General features: G+C 44.0%; 1 pseudogene; it reads left to right on the forward strand.

Annotated features, from left to right (window-relative positions):
• Nucleotides 1–5,205: 5,205 nt before the first annotated feature.
• On the forward strand, nt 5,206–5,387 carry LOC142586441 (U2 spliceosomal RNA; annotated as a pseudogene).
• Nucleotides 5,388–13,792: the final 8,405 nt, after the last annotated feature.

Genomic DNA, 13,792 nt, shown 5'->3' on the forward strand with positions numbered 1-13,792 from the left:
GATCATTCTATTTAAAGGACGCCATATCAGAATTAGCAAGACCCTAAAGCTCCTTCCAATAAATTTACTAATATCGCAAGATGAAAGGTGCAACCTACACAGTGTACACAATGACTCCATAAACTAGTCTCGCAACAAGAAAATAACATGTTCCACTTTTGAGTGTACGTCAGCGACAGAAAAGTGTTAAAGAAATTTAGTGTCACAGTAGGTGCGTACTTGAGTTTTTATCTTGTTCTCTCCACCATACTTGTGTTGCCAAACTCATTCAGAAGATGTGATTTAGCTCTCAAGTATGAGGTGGCATACCAGAGTGGTGATTTGGGCGAGATGGAATGGCTGAGCCGCAGTGACGGTCATGGCAATAAGTAAAATGAGGGGAAAAATATTGCGAGGACACAGTGTGTGAGCACTATTGTGTCCTGCTGTATTTTTTTCCTCTCATTTGCTTCGCCTAGTGCGTATAGCAAAACATTATGACTTAGGTTGCATTGAAACACAGCGGAAGAAATATCAAGTGTCTAAACTACACTGGCGAATTGATTTTTTCTGTGCTCGTAGTTTCCTCCTCTCTCGCTAAGGGTGTAGCAAAAAGGTGCAAAATTTTGCAGAGTCACAGCATGGAACTCTATGGCGCGATCAACAGGAGTGTGTATTTGAATGCGGTAAATTGCCAACAATATCTTTATATTACCTACAAATAACCGCGGTAATCAATTCTGTTCATCTTGAATGTGAATTTGTTAGTTTTCTTAACTGCAGAGGTAGTGCGATAGTAGGCCGTCCTCCGGATGAGAAGAAGTAGGCTTCAAACGCTCTACAAAGTCAAGAGCAAAGTGCACACATGCTTTGAGATCATGAATACAACATAAATAACAACATTCATTTCAATAAATAACAAGCACAAAACCAGCACTCGTACCACATAATTGATTATAGAGTGCTACTATAACAATTCGAAGCTCGTAGAACTCTTCGCATACGTTTCCCAGTAATGATTAATGTTGCGCAAGCTGCCGCGGCGACGGCAGCTTGTGACGTGGGCAGTGACGTTACTTGCCTTTCGCATGCAATATAACCAGCTTAACAACTGATTTCATTGTTGTTGCAGCAACGTTATAGATAGGCAACGCATAGTTAGGACTCTCGAGGAACAGCTTGAGAAGCAGTAAACAGACAAAGAAACAGCAGCACGACAAGCGGCAGCGCGCTGCCAAAGTTACGATTACAGCCCTTGTCCTACCCTACCATTACTCTACCATTACCATTACCATTACCCTACCATTACTCTAAAGCAATAAAGCATTGCATACCCCCATCTGCAGTTGTAGGGGTTGTTTTCAACAGCTTCACAGGACATCAAATTTCGCAGGCTCGGGAGGGCAAGTTCATTTTTTTACTGGGAAAAATTCTGCCACGCTTAAGTAGCAGGCTGCATGGTCACTATAGCTGTACACCAGGGATATACTAAAATTGTTTGCACATTTTGTCCCAAGTGCAGGCACTTGAGGTATCTGATATGAACTGCTGCGTTGATGTTCTGCAAGAAAAACGAAGGATCACAGCTAGTACGGTGCAGCGCAATGCGTGGGTGGCTAACATGCATAGTAACCCCGTAGGTTATTCATAAATTGAGCAAGTTACTGTGGTCTACTTTTTTTTATAGACACCGAGTAATTTACACTTTGTCTGCTGCATGCTAACGCTGCGCGCTTGGACGAAAAATATGTGCCCGACTGTCTAAAAATTAAAGAAAAACAAGTACACAGCATTGCGACCGCTGCCAACGGGACAACTATTAATATCTGCATGGCACACACGGTAGTTATAATAACGCAACGGCAATAGTTTGTGATAAGAACAATGTGCAAAGAAACGAACAAGAATACTGCTCAGCTGTGTTATACTCACAAATTGAGCCGCCATGGTTGCTCAATGTGTGTGGTGTTGGGCAGCTGAGAACGAAGTTGCGAGATTGAATCCTGGCCACCGCGGCCGCATTTCGATGGCGGCGAAATTCGAAAACCCCCGTGTGCTTACATTTATGTGCACGTTAAAGTACCGAGGTGGTCTAAATTCCTCCACTAAGGCGTGCCTCATAATCAGAAGGTCATTTTGTCACATAAAGCCCCATAATTTAATTTTTTTATTACTCACAAACTAAGCGTCTTGTACATTCAAACACATATGTACGCGCGGCATCGACCCTGTAGTCCATCTCTGTCACTGTCTTTACGCTGACGAGCAATGAACACGACGGTGCAGCAAATTTTATCTGACACACAAAACCAGCTCAACTGGACACAGAATTGCAAAAACTTTGCAAACCGCCGACTAACACGTACGATGCGGGATGACTGGACAGGAAATCAAGATCCAAGAGGTAGTTGGGTAGCGGGTACCTATAGTTTTCTCAATTTTTCTTAGCAAAAGCATCGACAACAGTAAATAAGGAATAGGCAAGAGTTAGTCCTCTTGCAGAAAAGTAGCATGGCTCGTTGTAAGGGCCTTCGTCGCAAAATACGTGAGCTGTGGCCCTCGCACTGGTAGCCGACGACACAATGTGATGTGGATAGATGGAAGGAGGCTACAAGCGTTCCCTTTGTAATGGGGCAGGCGGCTGCACCACCAAGCTCGTCGCATTTTGGCTAACGCCCTAGCTATCTTGTCTAAATAAGATGCACAGAAAGAAGTCCCAACATCGAAGTTCCAGAACCATTATTGGGAACTTTGTTTTTGTACGCCTTCGTTGTTTGTGTTCTCCCTCTTTCTCTTCCATAAAATCTCCAATCGCCTCTTACTAACCTTTATTGCGGGAAAGTTTGTTTTCCACCTGCTATCCCGGAACCCAATGGCTTGAAGGATAACAGAGAAATCCAAACCGACAGCTGGAGAAAAATCTTCGCATTCTAATAAAACACTGAAGCACTCCTGCCGGCAGACAAACGAAACACGAGCACAATTGTACTATGCCCGCTATGCAAACAGCCGGCACCGTTGAGATGCCTGTCTATCCTTCCACCGAGCATTTATTAGATCAATCATGTGACAACTGCGCAACAGTAATGAAGAATGCAACAGCGACGGGTCGTCTGCGAAAGAAACACCTGCGGACGCAGCATTTTCATATAGTGTTAGTTTATCTTGAGGCTCGCACACTCTAAAGGACGACCTCTGAATTTATATGCTCTTTATTTAAAAAAACAAAATCTGCGCTAATACGGAGCTTGGATGGTTCAATAGCTGCTGTTTTTATCTTGCGGAAAATACGCGGGCTCAAACGGTTTTCCAGACCTCCGGTAACAATACCAAATTTTTAATTTTATATTCAACTCCATTATTGCTTTCTGTTAACGACCGTGTGATCGCCAGAAACATTTTATTGCATATGCAACGAAGGTTCAAAAGAAGATAAGCGCTTTAGATAAGAAACGGTTCTTGAGCATGGGATATCGCTGGAGTCAACGTTTCTTCAGGGCAATAACTTTGTGACGCCGATAATCCCGTTATCTAAACATTGTCTTCCATGAAATCGACCACTGGGTTTTTTGCAAAGCTTGTCCTAACGATCTTCAACACTTTTTTTCCAGATGAGGTATGGCGGCCATGGATACTCCCACATCTTACTTAACGTGGTGCCAGCCATGCTTCGACGGGTGTTCTCGGCCGACGCAGTGCGTGCCATCACGCAGACTAACCCGCAGACCTGGCTCGCTTTCTGGTGACACACTAGGTTATTCCTGTTTTCACGAGAGGCTTCGAAAACGAGGGGACTAGTTTAATTTTTCTTCTGGTACTCGTGGCTGAAAATAAAGGTCATTTTGTCGTGTCGTCGCGACAATGGTATTTTATTTACAGGGTGGATCACTGGCCCGTAATTTTCACATTTGTTTCCCATGTGTGCTAAAGGCTGCAGAGAGACACCAACAAATGCAGACCCGTCCATGGCTGTTCACATAGTAAATAAGGAATGCAAAACATAATTAGTCTCTGAATTCTTGTATTGTGGCTGTTGTGCTGGTGTTTCACTGCACATTATGCTGCCTCAGAAAACTTCCATGCAGCACTGCTGGCCGACAAAGACGCGAATTAGGGTTGGGAGTCAGATGTGTTCTGCCATCGAATCCTACATCACAAGCTTTCACATCCCCTTATTACAGCAGCCATGCGGAACAACGCTGATTCGTGGGTGCCTTCGCTTCATTTCAATACCCTGATAAGAACCAATTGTTTCCCCATGAATTTTTTTCTCCGCAATACTACCACTATCCACAATACCATATGCCAGCGCAGCAGCTGCAAATGAAGAAAATTTGTACATAAATATTGAGAGGGACACATGAACAAGTAGGTTTTGTATCCTGAGGCAAAAGGCACGACAAAAGAATTGTGCAAACTGTCTCTGTGTCCTCGTGCGTTGCGAAGCAGCTCACAATATTACGTCACATTTACTGGCCACCGGGCCAGGAACACCTTTGGGTATGACATATGCAGTACTTGAATTTAGTTGTCAAGGTATTATCCTGTCATGGTTATACACGAGCGGGAAAGAAGGCCACTATCTAATATTATACAGTTATACATGACGAATTTGTCTGTTTTTATATTGCCGTTCCGCCTTTGCAATAAAGGCGCAATGTAGACTAACAGATAGTTAACGTCGAAAAAGGTTGTCCACATACTCAAGCACCTGGCTCACAATTCCCCACACTTACTTGTATTCAAGTTATGTGCGACTGCAAAGGAGAGCAGGAAAGAATGTTGGCCGTTCTACGAAGGTGACATTACGCGCATGAAAATTTTTTGCATCTTTATTGTGCGAGCATTGGTACCGACCATCGAAGAATGAGGCGGATGGTAATGATTGACCCCCCCTCATCCCCTGCGCAATGCCGGAAAAGGACCTTTAGGGTATGTGCATGACAAAAAATCATGAGCTAAATCGTGAGCTAAAGCTAAAGAAACCGTTTAGCGCACGACACGGAGGGGACAAAAAATTTTGAACAAAGGTACGACCTCAATTAGCGTGACCTTTGTATAGATTCACGTGGAGGACGCGGCCGCCATCCCGGGGCGCCGGAAGAAACTAGACAAGCGTGACCTTTCGGCGGAACCGTCTCCACGGGAGTGCGAAAGGAAAGAAAATTAGATATGCAAATGCAAGCGCTTCGAATGCCGACAAAGAGTGGGGGCGCGAACGCAGAAATGGTCAACGTGGGTCAAAGTGTAGTATTTGTTCTTCGCAGTTTATTATGTGATACGGGTTGTATTTGCACCTAATATATTGCACTTACTTTTGGAATTTGGCGGGGTGGGGTTAAAGTATGCTTCAACTCCGCCGTGGGTCGGCCCAGTATTGCACAATATTCAGGATCAGCCCATGTCTCTGCTAGCGCAGGACAAAATTGCAAGGAAACCTGTCCATAAACAGATTCACTCTAAAATAAACAATCGCAGCAGAAGAGAAAAAAATGCGCGCTATCACGAAATACCTGTTTAGTTCGCGAAACGAGGCTTCTTGTTTTTTTACACATTCGCTATACAGCTTCCACAACACCAATTCGTGTGAAACGCAGCTCATGATATTCAAGCAGCAATTAAACATCATTGAATAGGGTTCCTTAGTCGATTGTATCCCCCTGGATTCTTCGAACGCTCTTGAGAAGGTGAATCATTTATTTCTACTTAATCAGTTATGTTTATATGGTACTGTACTTTGTCCACACTTTTTGTTATCAATATATATTAAAGAGCCATTAAATTGTGCTTCATTTTAAAGACACTTATTTGTTGACAACTGTGCAGTATTGCAGTATGTTGCGGAATATGCCGCAGTGGTAACATAAGGTATCTTCAATCTGGCAATCTGGCAAATGGTGCAGATGTTTGTGAATGGAACTAAACATTGATAAATGTAAGCCTGTGCGCTTAATCAGATGCACTTATGAATTGCGAAGTTATTACCTTGATAGCGTCCGCTTGCAAATACTACATTCTTACAAATACCAAGTTGTTCCAAGTTAGACCGACCTTACTTGTAGACTTCAATTAACTGTTTAGCTAACAATGCTAGCAAAGCTCTTGGTTACCGTCGAATGAACCTTTCGCATGCACCCTTAAATATAAAACGCTTCCTTGATATATCACCACTCAATCAAAAACTGCAATATACACCGCATCAGTCTGGAACCAGTTCCATAAGAAACGTAAAATATGTACTATAAGTGATGGAAAAAATTCCGTTCTCATTATCCTATTTTACTATAATAGAGATGCCACTACATACGGCATGAAATCTCCCATCGACCTACCATTGTTATCACACTGCCGTAGTTACACCAGCTGTGTCTTTTTTCAATATGTGTCGCATTATCATTCTCTGCAAAATCAACTGCTTTTCCATCCACATTATTTGCAATCTTGCCCAGACCATTACTACAAGGATTGAATTCTATCATCATAAACTAACGTTTCCTTTCAGTCGTTCTTGTCATGAACATGCGAAAAGTGGAACAACCTTCCTGCGCACAGCTCACATTTCCGCCAGAGCTTAAAGTGAACACCGAGAATTGCTTAGCTTGCATTGTAAAAAAAAAAAAAGAAGCCACTCTGCTCTATACTATTTTATAGCGCAGCTATTAGGCGCCGTTGCTGCGCAGAGCGTCGGCTTCGTCATAAAGAAGCCAAGGATGAAAGAATGAAGTCGGAGCCGTATATGAAAGGCGGGAGGCGCGAACGGCGGAGACCATTGAAAACGGCCCCTTCAGTGACGTGCGGGCGAAAAACTGGTGTCATGCAGGCTCGCCCGACCGCTCGTTGCGTATCTGTATCTGGTCTCAGTCGGATCGCTCGTTTCCTACTATCGTTTCCTCGCGTCAACTTTCGCTCGCGCTTGTTTGGTTTCGTTTGTTTTGTTTTGTCTCGTTTGAGCTTGTTTTGATTGCAATAGTTTCAGATTATTTTTTTCTACAATGACGAGCCCAAACCTAGACGTCCTGATGGAACAATTTTGCAGACAGATCGCCATATCAGGTTCTGTACACGACGGACCATGAATACAAGTACATGGTGGCACACTGCGTACCTCATTTTCCATGACTTAAAAATGCGGTGACGCCACAACAGAAGAAAGCACACCAACATGATCATGAGCAGTGGCCACCTGTCACTCTATTCGTAAGACATGACTCGCGTTAAGAACAACGGCCGAAAAACGTAAAAAAGAGCGCCGACCTGCCAGGAGACGAAAGAAAAAGGACGTGACATCGCGCGCCAACATAGAGGAGGCCAGATTTGCGTAATTTCACGTGGCTGACACAGCAACTCGCCACCAGTTAGTGTGACCGGTCTGCCGCAGCTTCGCTTTAACGCCAGCGGCGCGCCGCGCGCGTTTCACGGATAATTTGCAACGAGCGTTTCTTTTCACGAATTGCCAGCCGTTTGCGCACGGGTGCGAGAAGGAAAACCTGAGGGATTTCGCCTCTCGAATGTCTCACTATGGCTACGTACTACAGAGGGAGAGTTACTTTGCTGTTTTTGTGTCCGTTTATCCCTAGGCGTGCCGGTCATTGCAGTCTCAGGTCGTGTGTGTGCTGATCGTCCACAACTTATCGTTCCCCTTGGGTGTTGCTGGTGAGTTTGTTGCATTTTCTTTTGTTGGAATGGTAACATACGAACTCGTTTGATAGTCACGAGATGATCAGTGAACCTGCAAGATCAACGACGAATCCGATTCCTTTAACGCTGTGTGTAAAGGTGCATCGGACGTACACAAATTTTAAAAGCTAAAGGTACGCTGCACCTAAAGAATGCAGGCTTTTTTGCACCTGTGGCACTCGTGCTGAGTCAGTTATGCCAGATTATGCCTTCCTGGAGTCTTGCCGCGGTCTGCTTTCAAACTACCATCGCTGATTTTTGCGGCAGAGCTGTGGGGGCCGTACCAGAGACCGGGCCTGTCCTTATGAAGCAGTATCTTCGCTCGTGCCATGCTTCTCGTATGCTGCTCTCCATGACTCTTGAAAATGTCATTTAAGGCTCCTTTGTAGTCAGATAAAGATCATTTCGCGAAAGCACGAGCAAAACTGTGTAGGTGTGTACCAGGGAACTAGCGCAACGGCAGCAAAGCAGGTACGTCCGACGAATATTTAACTTCTCCCGCCTACCAATTTTTGCACATGCTTTTCTGGAAGGACATTTATTTTACAAGGGAGACTGCTCTTCGTGACTTTTAAAAAAGTCACGAAGAGCAGTGTACTGAAAGTCGGGGCACGAGCCAAGATACTGTTCCACGAGAGCAGGCCGGCTGTGTACAACAGCTCCTCGTGCTCCCCCAGGAAAATCAGCTATTTTGAATATAGAGCAATTAATGCCCTAGAAAGGTATAATGTGGCATGTCTGACTCAACACGAGCGCCACATGGGGGAAAAAGCCTGCATTGTGAATGTCCGACGTACCTTTAGCTTCAGGGAATAGCGTACGTGTGACGTAGCTTTCGACACAGCGTTACAGTTTTCCGATTGGCTGTCATTCTTACGGGTTCAGTTCTCGCCTCGAGGCAATCACACGATTTCTTATGTTACCGTTGCGATAAAAAATACGCAACAAACTGCCAAGCAACATCCATGGAGCACGATGGAGAATCGATCAATACACGCACGACATCAAACCGCAATGCCGGCACACCCAGGGACTAACACATGCAAAACGAACAAAAAAACTTCTGTGTGGTACCTAGGTAAAGTACGACATTCGAGGAGAAAAAGTGAACTTTCTCTTACTCCGTTGTACACACGCGGGAGCCAAACGCCTGCCAATTACTAAAATGGGCCAGTCGTCTAGATTGCACGGGCTTTCTGCGGGGACGATCGCTCCGAGATTGCAACAGAGTAGCGCGCGTCGTCTTTTCAGCAATGGCGCCATCCATAAGGCAACTGTCGAGCCCGTCAACACATAGTGCTGCCTGAGCGGTCTCCCTGAGGCGGCTGCTCTGAATCTTGCCCACTGGTCGCCCGCGCTCTGACTCACCATGGTCTCCCGATTAGCGAGGAAGTCGCGACAAACTTCCTTTGTTGGCAACGTGTCGCACGAGACGGATTGTACGCGCCAGAAAATATATCGTGAAATGAAACCACGTGTAGATCTGGCCTTAGATTTTGCATTAGGTATCTTAATGTTTTTTTTGTGACTGCATGTTTTGTGACTGCATGTTTGCATGTTCCTTTATGCTCTGAGTGTAACCACTACCCGCTGTAATTCCGTGCTGCCCTGAGGGTATATATTTATGAAGAGTATTTATTAGGGAAATATATAAAACTCAGAAAAACACCACCCACGCACTCCCTACAGATGGTTAACCAGCAAAGCTCAAACGTGCCGCATCGGTGTTTATCACTTGGTTAATCCCGACGGTTCATTAAACGACGGCTTGGTAGGCTGCCGCAACGTTGGTACGGCGTTGCTGCTGGCGCTCGGCTGCAAGAGCCTCTTCTAGTGCCCGGGCTACAGCATCAGCACGGCGTAGACGAGCTCATTGCCGGTTCTGCTCGCGGCATTGCTGATCGAAAGCTGCCTGCTCCTCAGAAGTACGTATGACGCGTCGCCTATCCACTTCGGAGCAGGAGAGCAACTGCTGCGCACGCTCGGCTGCGACGGACAGCAACGAAGTCACTACTGGCGCAGCTGCTTCAACACAACTTAGATAGCACGAGGCCTTTCCACTCCGATCCATGACGTCATGTCGCCTTTTTTGACTATTATAGAACCTAATGGGGATTTTCCTGAGCACGCTACCGTGAGTTTGACAGCACCGCTTTCATCACGCCAGCCTTGTCAGCGGAAATTTTGTGCCGGTTACGGTGACGTCAAGGATCGGAGTAAACAGGCCTTGCACTATCTGGTGGTTCTGCCTAAACGCGCGCCCTTCTCTAACTCCTCTTTTTTCGCGCATGCACATATGATTGCGCTAGAGGAGCTTGCGCCGTACAAGTGACCGACAGACAAACGGACGGATGAATCAGCCAGCCATTTACAGCTTCGTTGTAATAAGCTGTTTACATCAACCAAAATTGCTAAACCTGCAATACCACTTGGGCGACTCCTTGCATGGCACTTGCACGAAACCTGGTACAACGATGATTCAACGTACTTTGTGCTAGACAATTATAATCACTTTGCTAATAACAGGCAAACTCGATAATGTGGTGGTGTATCCCTGCAAATTGTGAATTCGCTTCCTGCAACAATACTTGAGAACTTCCAGTTCTGCACTCCGGATTGTTAAGTGTTAACCATTCAGATAAAAAAAAGTATCTTTTGTGTTGTCTACAGCCCTCCAGATGGAAAACTTGAATTTTTTTTCCTAGTTAGAAGCACTTCTTGATTATTTGTGTATAAATGAGCACGCGCTATACTTTTCCGGTGATATTAATATTGATATGCGATCCGCGTCACCAGAGTAGACAGAATTTGCTTCTTTATTTGATTCTTACGCTCTTGTGAATGCAATTACTGTACCAACGCGCGTAACTTGTTCCACTTCAACTACTTTAGATTTAATTATCACTAACAACGATGAAAGCACTATATCTTCCGGAACATTGATAACTGACATCAGTGGTCATTTTCCAATATTTGCCTTTATTGCTAATGCCAACCTTAAACATGCTTTTCAATCACCGGCGTCTTAATATCGCTGCATTGATTCAAAATCCCTCGGCTCCTTTTGTAATGAAATATGTTCAGCCGACTTCTCCATATATTGTCGCTACCTGACGCAGATGTTGCGTACAATGCGCTAATGACTGAGTTAAAACGCATGTATCAAAACTGCTTTCCTTTTAAATGCTGTCGCAAACGAAAATCGAAGAAACCATGGATTACGAATGCCTTATTAAAAAAATATAAAAAACAACGAAACTATATGCACAATTCATTAAATCCAAGGATCCCACAAAATTGTCTTAATATCAGAAATATTGCAATAACTTGTACAAAGAACTACGTCAAGCCAAGTACGAATACTTCAACTATTCGTTCTCAGATAATTCTAGCACGAACACTCAGCATCGATGGCATCAACTAGGCAAACTACTTGGACGTCACAACAGCAGTGGTCCAAACTGCAATATGCGCAACGGTGCTGTGCGGACAGGGCAGGGTCTCTCGAATGCCTTTAACCATTTCTTTGTGAATATCACAAATGCAGTATGCTTTTCTATTATTTGAACAAACCCGTCAATTCACCAAGCACCAGAAGTCTCGATGTCGATGTTTATGTTCCCTACAACAAAAAGTGAAATAAATTGTGAACTCAGAAATATCACAAGAAACACTAGGGCTTTAGATACTAACGGTTTTCAAGTAAAACCTCTAATATATGTAATTTATTCGGTAGGCCCAATCTTAACATACATATTCAACCTTTGTCTCAGTAGTGGAGTACTTCGTCAGCAGATGTAGTTTGCAAAAGTTTCGTGATACACAAAGGAGGTGATACCTCTGCATTGTCAAATTGTAGGCCAATTTCTATTCTATCGGTAATTTCTAAAGGCATACAGAAAATTTTTACACGAGAATACCTATATTTTTAAATAAGCATTCCCTGTTGTCAAAGGATCAGTTGGGGTTCAGACCACAAAGATCCACTGAGTTGGCACTGGTCAAGCAAAAGGAACTCATCATAAATGCATTTGAAGAGAAGCTCGTTGTCCTGGGAATTCATATTGATTTTCCAAAGCCTTTGATTTAATCAATCATGATTTGTAGTAAATAAACTAAACCACTATGGTATAAGATGGTTTGCTAATTCTTTTATACGGTCATACCTTCAACATCGTAAACAAATTGTAGCACAAAATGATGCTCTGTCTTATGGCCAATACCTAAAATCGGGTGTGCCGCAAGGCAGCCATTTAGGCCCGTTGTTGTTTTTAGTTTACTTAAATTATGCATTTTACACAAAGCTACCGGTGAACCTTACTGCCTACGCGGATGACCTTACGGTGCTCATTACGGGTGTTAGAGAAAAAAACTTACCCTATACATGTAATGAGTTTTTGCAATAAATGTGTTAGTGTTCGCACGACAATTACCTAAAGGTGAACAAAAGCAAAACTAAAGCCATGCTATTCAGAGCGTAAGAAAAAGTTGTAAAACATATTATGCTTAGGTTTGGTGACGACTATATTGAAATCGTGCGTAATATCAAATGTCAGGGAGTAACATTCTCGGAATCGCTTAATTGCGATGCCCAAATTAATAACATACGGTTAAAAATGAACAAAGTGAATGGACTGCTATGTCGTCAACGGTATGTGCTATGAACAAGAAGTAAACTATTTTTCTACAACGCTTTCCTAGATCCAATACTTAACTATTGCCACACTATCTGTGGAAGAAGTACAAAGTATAATTTATTCAAGATTATTCTTATCCAGAAAGGTGTGATAAGATTAGTTGCTAACATGCCATGGTATGCCGACACAGAAAACTATTATTCCGAGTTTAGCATCATTCATGGGCCTAATTTATATGCCTTCAGATTAATTCTTATGTACAAGAATGCTATTAGAACAAACAACGCTGATATGTTGACACTATTAAACCTTCAAAGCCATGTGCCCATGTACAATGTCAACCACACGTGTGGTTAAAACACCTTCGAGGAGTGTCAGTGCAAAGCTACACCTTACTATCAGTTTAATTTGTTCGTCCGTCGTGCGAAACTGCTCTATTTTTTAAGCCCGAAGACAGCCAGACGGGTACGGGCCCAAGGATAATGATGCTGCTTTTCTTCTTTCCGTGGTATGCTTCATTTTAACGGAAATGAGGCAACTCAAGCCTAATAGTTTAATACCCCTGTTTGTGTCATAGTGATCAGAAACAGTATGGTTGAAGAACAACTAATAGGTGGTAAGGGAAAACAAAAAAAAAATGTTTTCTGCAGTTTGGCGCGCTTTCACACATCCCTAATGACAACTGGGAAGCAGGTTATCATTTTAGTTAGGCATAATTTAATCAAGAAACACAACCTCTCGCAAGGCGCATGTTTGTGCCATTCATTTGTCTGTAAAACCTTTGAAGCATGCCATTGATGTCCCCTGAGCAGGATTGTGACTAATCATGCCATGTGTCTCCAGAAGGAAAAGGCGAGCGCAGCCCTTCCTGGCTCTCCGATTAAATAGGCTCTTCGTAGCGCCCAGGTAGCTCAACAACTACTTAGCCTGCTGACTACAAACCCTATCTCCATAGCGGCCGAGGCGTGCATCTGTGCCATCGTGCTGTTAGAAAGGCCACCATTTACACAGAAACGTAGCCGCGTGGATCCACATAGGGAGTATCATTACGATAAAATCATACGCTCGTCCGTAGCAAAGCACACCAATATTTAGCATACGCAAACACCGTCAATGCTGGTGGAGAAGCACATGTGTATCGCGTCATTCGCTGCGCGTATTTGACGGGTTCGTTCAATAGGCCCTGCTTGCTGCAGCAGCAGCAAACGACTTGATTGGTGTCCTCTAGAGCTAAGCGGGGGCCGGCAGGTCCCTACGCAGCCGTAGGCTAGTCCCATGTCGGAACAGAGAGGCCATGCCTCTCCGCTCGTTCACGGGCCCTCTGGACAGCCAAGACTGGACATCTTGTCTCGGATCTGTGATGGCCTTCGTCCAGTCTTCTTCTGTATTAAAATCCTGTAACACAGGGCACTGCCATAGCATGTCATTTAATGGGCTAAATTCGGTGCCACAGTCTGGGCAGAGTGGATCGATGACCTGGTGGAGGATGTTCAAAAAGC

This window comes from Dermacentor variabilis, chromosome 6, assembly GCF_050947875.1.
Source record: "Dermacentor variabilis isolate Ectoservices chromosome 6, ASM5094787v1, whole genome shotgun sequence".
NCBI lineage: Eukaryota > Metazoa > Arthropoda > Arachnida > Ixodida > Ixodidae > Dermacentor > Dermacentor variabilis.